Raw genomic sequence first — 8,477 nt, 5'->3', positions numbered from 1 at the left:
TAACAGGTTTCAGAAGTTGAAGACCTTTTGCTCTCTGTTGAGATATCATGTTATACAACTTGAAGAACCCTTTCTGGTTCCTGGCTATAATTCTGTCATTTATCCTTCCTAACCCCCAAGTCTCCCTTCTAATTATTGAAATTCTCTCTGTAATAAACCAAACTCTACTAATTACTTTCCACTCATTTCTGCTTTGGAGTTTTATGTGTGTTTTGGATGCTTAAATCTATTGCATGATAACAATGGGAAAGGACATTTATCCTTATTTTGGTCCATTGTTCTGAAAAATATGTCATTTGTCACAGTAAATCTTACTTTGAGGGCTTTTATAAACATCTTAATTCTTTTGATATAAAACTAATACATATTATATAAAACCATATAAAGAATGAACATAAATAATCCACATTCCATATTCTAATGATAGCATTTGGCATAATCCCTCTCAGGAAAGTAAAAATTATTTAAAAATACAATTTTAAATAGCTTTATAAAAGCATTCTATTATTTGAGTATAATTATCTAACCATCCTTGCAGTTTTTTAATACCTACATTGTTTCTAATATCTCACTACCATAAATTGTGTTGGGTGAACAGCTCTCTCCAAACCTATGATTATCTTCTTAGGATAATTGCTTAGAAGTTGAATCATCAGGTTCATGGGTAATAATGAAAAAAAAACCCACATTTTTCTAAAAGTAAAATATAAAATTGGGAACAATAATAAAATAGTACCAAAGGGTTCAAAATAAAAATTAAAAGCATTATTTTACCTTCATAAAAATGAACTCAAAATGGGCCTACATATAAATGCAAAACTATAAAACTTCTGGGAGATGACATAAGAGAAAATCTAGATGACCTCAGGCTTGGCAATGACTTTTTAAATACAGCACCAAAGGTACAGTCCATTAAAGAAATAACTGATAATTTGGACCACATTAAAATTAAAAACTTTTTTCTTTTAAAAGATACTGTCAAGAGAATGAGAAGACAAGCCACAGACTGGGAGGAAATATTTGCAAAGGACATCTATGATAAAGGAGTGTTAAATTCAAAATATTCAAAGAACTTTTAAAATTCAGCAATAAGAGAATGAAGAATCTGGCTGAAAAATGGGCAAAAAATCTGAATAGACACCTTACCAAAGAAGATATATAGCTGACAGATAAGTAGATGAAAAGATGTGTGACATAATATGTTATTAGGGAATTGTAAATTAAAACAGTGTGATACCACTATTAGGATGGCAAAAATCCCAAACACCGACAATACCGAATCCTGGTGAGGATGTAGAGCATCAGGGACTCTTATTCTTTGCTGTTGGAAATACAGAATGGTACAGCCACTTTGGAAGACAATTTGTCATATTCTTACAAAACTAGACAGACTCTTACTGTCTGATCCAGGACTTGTGCTCCTTGGTATTACCCAAAGGAGTTGAAAACTTATGTACACAAAACTCTGCACATGGATATTTATCATAGCTTTATTTATAATAGCTTAAACTTGGAAGCAAACAGTAGGTGAATTCACCTTCAGTAGGTGGACTGATAATCAAATTGTGGTATATACAAACAATGGAATGTTATTCAACACTAAAAGTAAATGAGTTATCAAGCTATGAAAAGAAACATAGGAACCCTGAACACTTAACTGAGTGAAAGAAGCCAATCTGAAAAGGCTATATACTTGATGATTCCAGCAACATGACATTCTAGAAAAGGTAAAACTGTGGCGATAGTAAAAAGATCAGTGGTTGCCAGAGATAGAAGTGGGAGGACAGGTGAATAGGCAGAGCATAGAAAATTTTTAGGGCAGTGAAGAAACTATTCTGTATGATATTATAATGGTAGATATGTATCTTTATACATTTGTTCAAACCCATAGAATGTAAAACACCAAGAGTGAACTCTCATGTAAACCATGGACTTCAGGGGATAATGATACGTCTGTGTTGGTTCATCTGTTGTTACAGATGTATCACTCTGGTGCACGGATGCTGTATGTGCATGAAGTGGAAACAGGGTGTAGATGGAACTGCTCCTACTTTTCACTCAGCTTTGCTGCAAACCTAAAACTACTCTAGAAGATACAGTCTACATAATAAACGAAAGCTTCTCCACCCCCAGTCCCCTCTTTCTACAGGCCCATTCATTAGAAAAAATTCATCTTTGGCCATTTCTCATTTCTCTTTTTAGTTACTCTGGTAGTTGTAAGATGCTTATATCTCCATCTCTAACACTTGATTTCTCAGGTTCTGGAAGTTTCTGTTGATGCTGTGCTAAGAAAGATGAGGAATTCAGCTCATGTTTATTACCGCCCCCCCCCCCAGTAATTTTGTTGGCTATATGGTTTTACTAGTAGTTTCCTTTGTAGCTTTTAAACTGTATTTTGGTATCTTAATTTTAATGTATTATACATCTTGGGATAGTGGTGTGTTTGGCTTTCCTTTTCAGTATGTCACCATTGTCATGGAAGCCACCTCAAAGATTAATAGGTATGGTGGTAGTGGGGGAGGGATGCAGTAATTTAGGGCGGTATTGAGTTAAAAGAAGGGAGGGAAATGGCACTCTTAATCTCTAGCAGTATCAATTGGAAAAGATCTGAGATGCTCACACATTAAAAACAATCAGGGGTCTCAGTCACAGCAGTTGGCCCATGCTCGGTGTCTTCCTGCCACTCATTTTTCATGCCCACTGCTGCCACCTCCACCTGTCACACTGGAAGAGGAGATTTCTGCACTCATCATTGATGATGGCTCTGGTATGTGCAAGGTGGGCTTTGCTGGGGATGATGACTCCCCTCTCCTGGCCATGTTCCCATTCATTGTCAGATGCCCCCTGGACCCCAGGGCATCATGGTGGGCATAGGCCAAAAGACTCCTATGTGGGCACCAAGGCCCAGAGCAAGCAGGACATCCTGATCCTCAAGTACTGTATCAAGCCCAGCATCATCAACAACAAGGAGGACATGGAGAAGATCTGGTACCACACCTTCTATAATGAACTGTGCATGGCCCCAAGGAGTCCTCTATGCTGCTGACTGAGGCCCCCCTGCTCCCTAAGGCCAACCAGGAGAAGATGACTCATCATGTTCAAGACCTTCAACATTCCCGCTATGTATCTGGCCATCCAGGTTGTGCTGTCCCTATATGCCTCTGGCTGCACCACTGGTATTGTCATGGACTCTGGGGACAGGGTCACCCACACTGTGCCCATCTGTATGGGGTACTCCCTGCCCCATGCCATCCTGTGTCTGGACCTGGCTGGCTGGGACCTGATGGACTACCTCATGAAGATACAGAGAGTGATTATAGCTTCACCACCACAGTTGAGTGGGAACTCATGTGTGACATCACCGAGAAGCTCTGCTAGGTCACCCTGCACTTAGAGTAGGAGATGGCCACTGCAGTGTTGTCGTCTTCCCTGGAGAAGAGCTGTGAGCTGCCTGACAGTCAGGTGATCACCATGGGCAAGGAGTGGTAATCCTGCCCCGAGGTGCTCTCCCAGCTCTCCTTTCTGGGTATGGAATACTGTGTTATCCAGGAGACCCTCTTGAAGTCCATCATGAAGTATGATATTGACATCTGAAAGGACCTCTACTCTAACAGAGTGCCATCTGGTGGGACTACCATGCACCCAGCCATCTCGGATAGAATGCAGAAAGGGATCACAATGCTGGAGCTCAGCATGATGAAGATCAAGGTCATTGCTTCTCCTGTAGGGGCTCCATCCTGGCCTCACTGTCTACCTTTCAGCAGGTGTGGATCAGCAAGCAGGAGTATGATGAGTTGGGCCCCTCCATTGCCCACCTCAGATGTTTCTAAATGCCCTGCAAGCAGATATGTAGCATTTGCTGCATGAGTTAATTCCTAAGTATAAATTTGCCCTGGCAAATGTATATACCTCATGCTGGCCTCATAAACTGGAATAAGCCTTTGAAAAGAAATTTGTCCTTGAAGCTTGTATTTGGTGTCAGCACTGGATGGTAGAATTGTTGCTGATTTTGACCTTGTATTCAAACTAACTTTTCCCTTGGTATGTGTTTATTATCCTGTACATACCTTTGATTTAAACCCCTTGTACATGAGGCTCAGTCACTTCATGGCTAAGGTAAAAACATGTTTATGGACGAGAAATCCATTGGTTTGATGAGCATCCTCCATAAGATTCTTGATCTGTGTAGGGTATTAATGTGTAAGAGCTGCCTATTCCAGGATTTCTCTAGAGGCTGGCAAGATTTTTGAATCAGTTGACATTTTTATGTCTTGTTGATCTGACAGCTTTAAGAAGGTCTGAGCCTTAGGACCCATTTCAGAACACTGTGGGTTGTTACTGCCTTGAGTTGGAAAACAGTTTGCATTTACACCTATAAATTTATTCATCCTTTTAATTTATGTAAAGTTTTTATGCACAATTCTTTAAGAGATGACAACAAATTTTGGTTTTCTACTGTCATCTGAAAACAAACATTAGGCTCCCAGCAATGTGTCATTGTGTGAGGAAAATAAAATGCTATATAGTAAACTGGAAAAAAAAAATCAGCAGATAGCCTCCCTTGCTTCTTGTTCCAACCTTCCACTTTCATAAGAAACTTGAGGACATGAGGTATCCAACAGAATACTATTAAGCATTTTTTCTAATTATAGTTTTAGGACTTGCATATTTTCTACAGAGTTGTATAATAGTTAATTTAGCCATTTACTGATTGATTATCCCTGAGAGCTTTTTTGGGGGCCCTATTTTCTTCTTTCTTAGTACATTTTCCCTCACTGATCTTACCTGCAGTATGCTGATGACTCCCAAATCTGCATCTCTAGTGTAGTCTATTATTACTCTCCTTGAACAGGTGTCTCAGACTTATGAAAATCACAAGTACACTTGTCCTTTCTCTCCAGAACTTCTTAATCTTCCACATTTCAATGAATGGTAACACTTTCAAACAGTTGCTCAGGCAAAAAAATTGGGTGTCATCCTTGACTCCTCCATCTCCTTTATCTTCCCACATCTGGCTGGTCAAGTCTTGTTGATTCTCCCTGCTACATTTTTTTTTTTTTTTTACTGTTCCATTTACTTTTTTCTGTCTTTCCCACTATTGTCCTGGTCCAGGTTACTGTGTTTTTCAAGTGGATTACTGTAGCAACTTTCTGTCTGATTTTTCTGCCTCCAGTGTTACTCTCTTTAAATTTATTCATTGTGCTCAACCAGAATGATCTTTCTAAAATACAAATTCAATCAGTGTTACTTTCCTGCTTAAATCTCTAATATAAAAATGTGTGTATTAGTCATGGTTCTCCAAAGAAGCAAAACCAATGAGAATGAGGCAGAGAGATACATAGGAAGAGATTTATTATAGCAATTGGCTGATGTGGTTTTGGAGGCCCAGAAGTCCCAGTAACTGCTGTCTGTAAGCTGGAGAACCAGGAAATGGTATAATTCAGGCTATGTGTAAAGGCATGAGAATCAGAGGACTGATAGTCTAAGTCTCTGAATCCATAAGCCCAAGAACCAGGAGCACTGATGAATCAGTACAGGAGAAGATCAATGTCTCAGCTCAAGGTGAAAGAATGAATTTGTCCTGTTTGCATGTTTTTGTTCTATTCAGGCCCTCAACAATTTGCATTATGCCCCCCTGCACTGGTAAGGGCCATGTGCCTTACTCAGTCTAATGATTCAAATGCTGATTTCTTTCATTAACACCCTCAGAGACACACCCAGAAATAATATTTTCATCAGCCAACTGGACATTCCTTAGCCCAATCAAGTTGACTTGTAAAATTAATGATCACAATATGGAGATATCTAATCTTTATCATCTATATCTATACACCATCCGTCTGCCCATCTATCTATCCATATACACACATACACATACACACAAACATACCCTTGAAGACATGTGCCTACAGATCTCATTAGCCTCTTCTTGCTAGAAGAATTTATTTCTTTTTAAAATTTTATTTATTTTTTTAAAGATTTCATTTATTTATTTGAGAGAGAAAGAGCCTGAGCGGTGGGGAGAGGCAAAGGGAGAGGAAGAAGCAGACTCCCTGCCTAGCAGGGAGGCTGACGTGGGGCTCAATCCCAGGACCCTGAGATCATGACCTTAGCCGAAGGTAGACACTTAACCACCTGAGCCACCCAGGTGTCCCAGAATTTCTTTTCCTTGATTATGCCATGCTCTCTTGTGTTTCTGGAATGTAACACAGTTTATTTCTTTTGCCTGGACTATTATTCCTACTCCTCTTTAATTGGTAACTCATTCTCATCTTTTGTGTCTTGACTTGGCTTACATATCTTTTTCTCCTTGAATCCTTCCTTAATCGCTGACATCTGGGATAGGTATCATTCATAAGTCCTCCTAGGGAAATGTTTTTGCTTCTTCCATGAGGATATATTATCATGATGTATAGTAATTCTTGTTTGCATATTTGATCCCAGCAGGCTGAGTTCTGTACATATATAAATATACACAAGCATTTATATGCATGTTTATTGAATGAATATGTGGGTGAACATGAGAAATGGAAAGATTCTATCCAGCATCTACATAGATTTTGGTGTTAAAAAGAAGTCTGTAAAAGGAAAAAAATAAAAGCAAGAACATGAAAGAAAACATTTAATACCAGAAGGTAAACTTTCCAATCACTGCTTCTACTTGAAGTGAGAAAAACATGGAATAATTCATATTCCCTTTGATCTTTGATAAATTGGTTCCTTTCCATGAATGTTAATTCATAAAAATAGAAATATTTAATCATAAAAATTATTCATTTTTAGTCTGATCCATGATTTTTTTTTGCATTCATTCAATAACTGTTATTAGTGCCTACCTTATTCCTGGAGCCATCCTAGCAATTGGGCTGTTTTCAGGAAGAAGTGAAGAGATCCATAAAATGTTGAGAAAAATGAGTAGTGCAAATAGGATTGAAATATTTTCTCTTGAGAAAAATGGTTAGTGGAAATAGGATTGAAATATTTTCTTTTCCTTTTTTTAAATTGAAATAAATTTAACAGATAACATTATATTAGTTTCAGGTATAGAAAATAATGATTCAATATTTGTATACATTGTGAAGTGGTCATCTGAACAAGTCTAGTTACCATTTGTCTTCAGAGAAGTTACAAAAAATTGTTTTTTTCTGGTGATGAGAATTTTCAAGATCTTCTTTCTTAGCAACTTCCAAGTATGCAATATTATTAACTGTAAACATTATACTGTATGTTACATTCCCATGACTTTCTTAATTTATAACTGGAATTTTGTACCTCTTGGTCTCCTTTGCCCATCGCCCCATCTCCCCTCCCCTTTTGCAACCACCTATCTGGTTCTATGAGTTTTGTTTTGTGTGTTCATTTGCTTTGTTTTTTAGATTTTACATGTAAGTGAAATCATACGGTCTTTGTTTATCTCTGCCTGATTAATTTAGCATAATACCCTCAAAGTCTATCCATATTGTCACAAATGGCAAAATTTCACTCTTTTTTAATGATTGAGTAGTATTCCATTGTGTATATGTATGTGTGTGTCTATGTATGTGTGTATATATGTATATGTGTGGAGATATATATATATAGTTTCCATATCTTGGCTATTGTAAGTAATGCTGCAGTGAACATAGGGATACATGTATCTTTTTAAATTAGTATTTTCATTTTCTTGGGATAAATACCCAGAAGTATAATTGCTGAATCATAAGATAGTATTTTTAATTTTTTGAGGAAGCTCATACTGTTTTCCACAGTGGCTGCACCAATTTACATTCCCACCAATAGTGCACGAGGGTTCTCTTTTCTCCACATCCTTGCCAACACTTGTTATTTCCTGTTTTTTTAATAATAGTTATTCTGACAGTTGTGAGATATCTTATTGTGATTTTGATCATGATTTTTCATTTCCCTGCTGATTAGTGATGTTGAGCATCTTTTCATATGTTGTTTGGCTGTCTGTATGTCTTCTTTGGAAAATGTCTATTTAGATTTTCTGGCCATTTTAAAATCAGATTATTTGTTTTTTGATATTAAGTTGTGTAAGTTCTTTATATAGTTAGATATTAACCCCTTATTGGATATGTGATTTGCCAATATCTTCTCCCATTAACCAGGCTGCCTTTTTATTTTGTTGATGGTTTCCCTCATTGTACAGTAGCTTTTTAGTTTGATGTAGTCCCATTTGTTTATTTTTGTCTTTGTGGCCATTTCCTTTGGAGTCAGATCCAAAAAAATATCACCAAGAATAATGTCAAGGAGTTCTTCTTAGGAGTTTATGATTTCAGGTCTTACATTCAGGTCTTTAATCTATTTGGAGTTAACTTTTGTGTATGGTGAAAGGTAGTATTCCAGTTCATCCTTTTTCATGTGGCTGTCCAGCTTTCCCATCATCTTCTTTTGAAAAGATGGTCCTTTCTTCATTGTATATTCTTGCCTCCTTTCTCATAAATTAGTTGGCTATATGTTCATGGATTTATTTCTGG

General features: G+C 37.3%; 1 pseudogene; it reads left to right on the top strand.

The window, feature by feature from the left end:
• The first annotated feature begins 724 nt into the window (after nt 1-724).
• LOC145721725 (actin, cytoplasmic 2 pseudogene) lies at nt 725-5,009 on the top strand (annotated as a pseudogene).
• Nucleotides 5,010-8,477: the final 3,468 nt, after the last annotated feature.

Source organism: Leptonychotes weddellii, chromosome 1, assembly GCF_054177405.1.
Source record: "Leptonychotes weddellii isolate Sample4059 chromosome 1, ASM5417740v2, whole genome shotgun sequence".
In the NCBI taxonomy this organism is placed as follows: Eukaryota; Metazoa; Chordata; class Mammalia; order Carnivora; family Phocidae; genus Leptonychotes; species Leptonychotes weddellii.
Note: the sequence above shows the minus strand (reverse complement) of the source record. Positions and strands in the feature narration are given on the sequence as shown.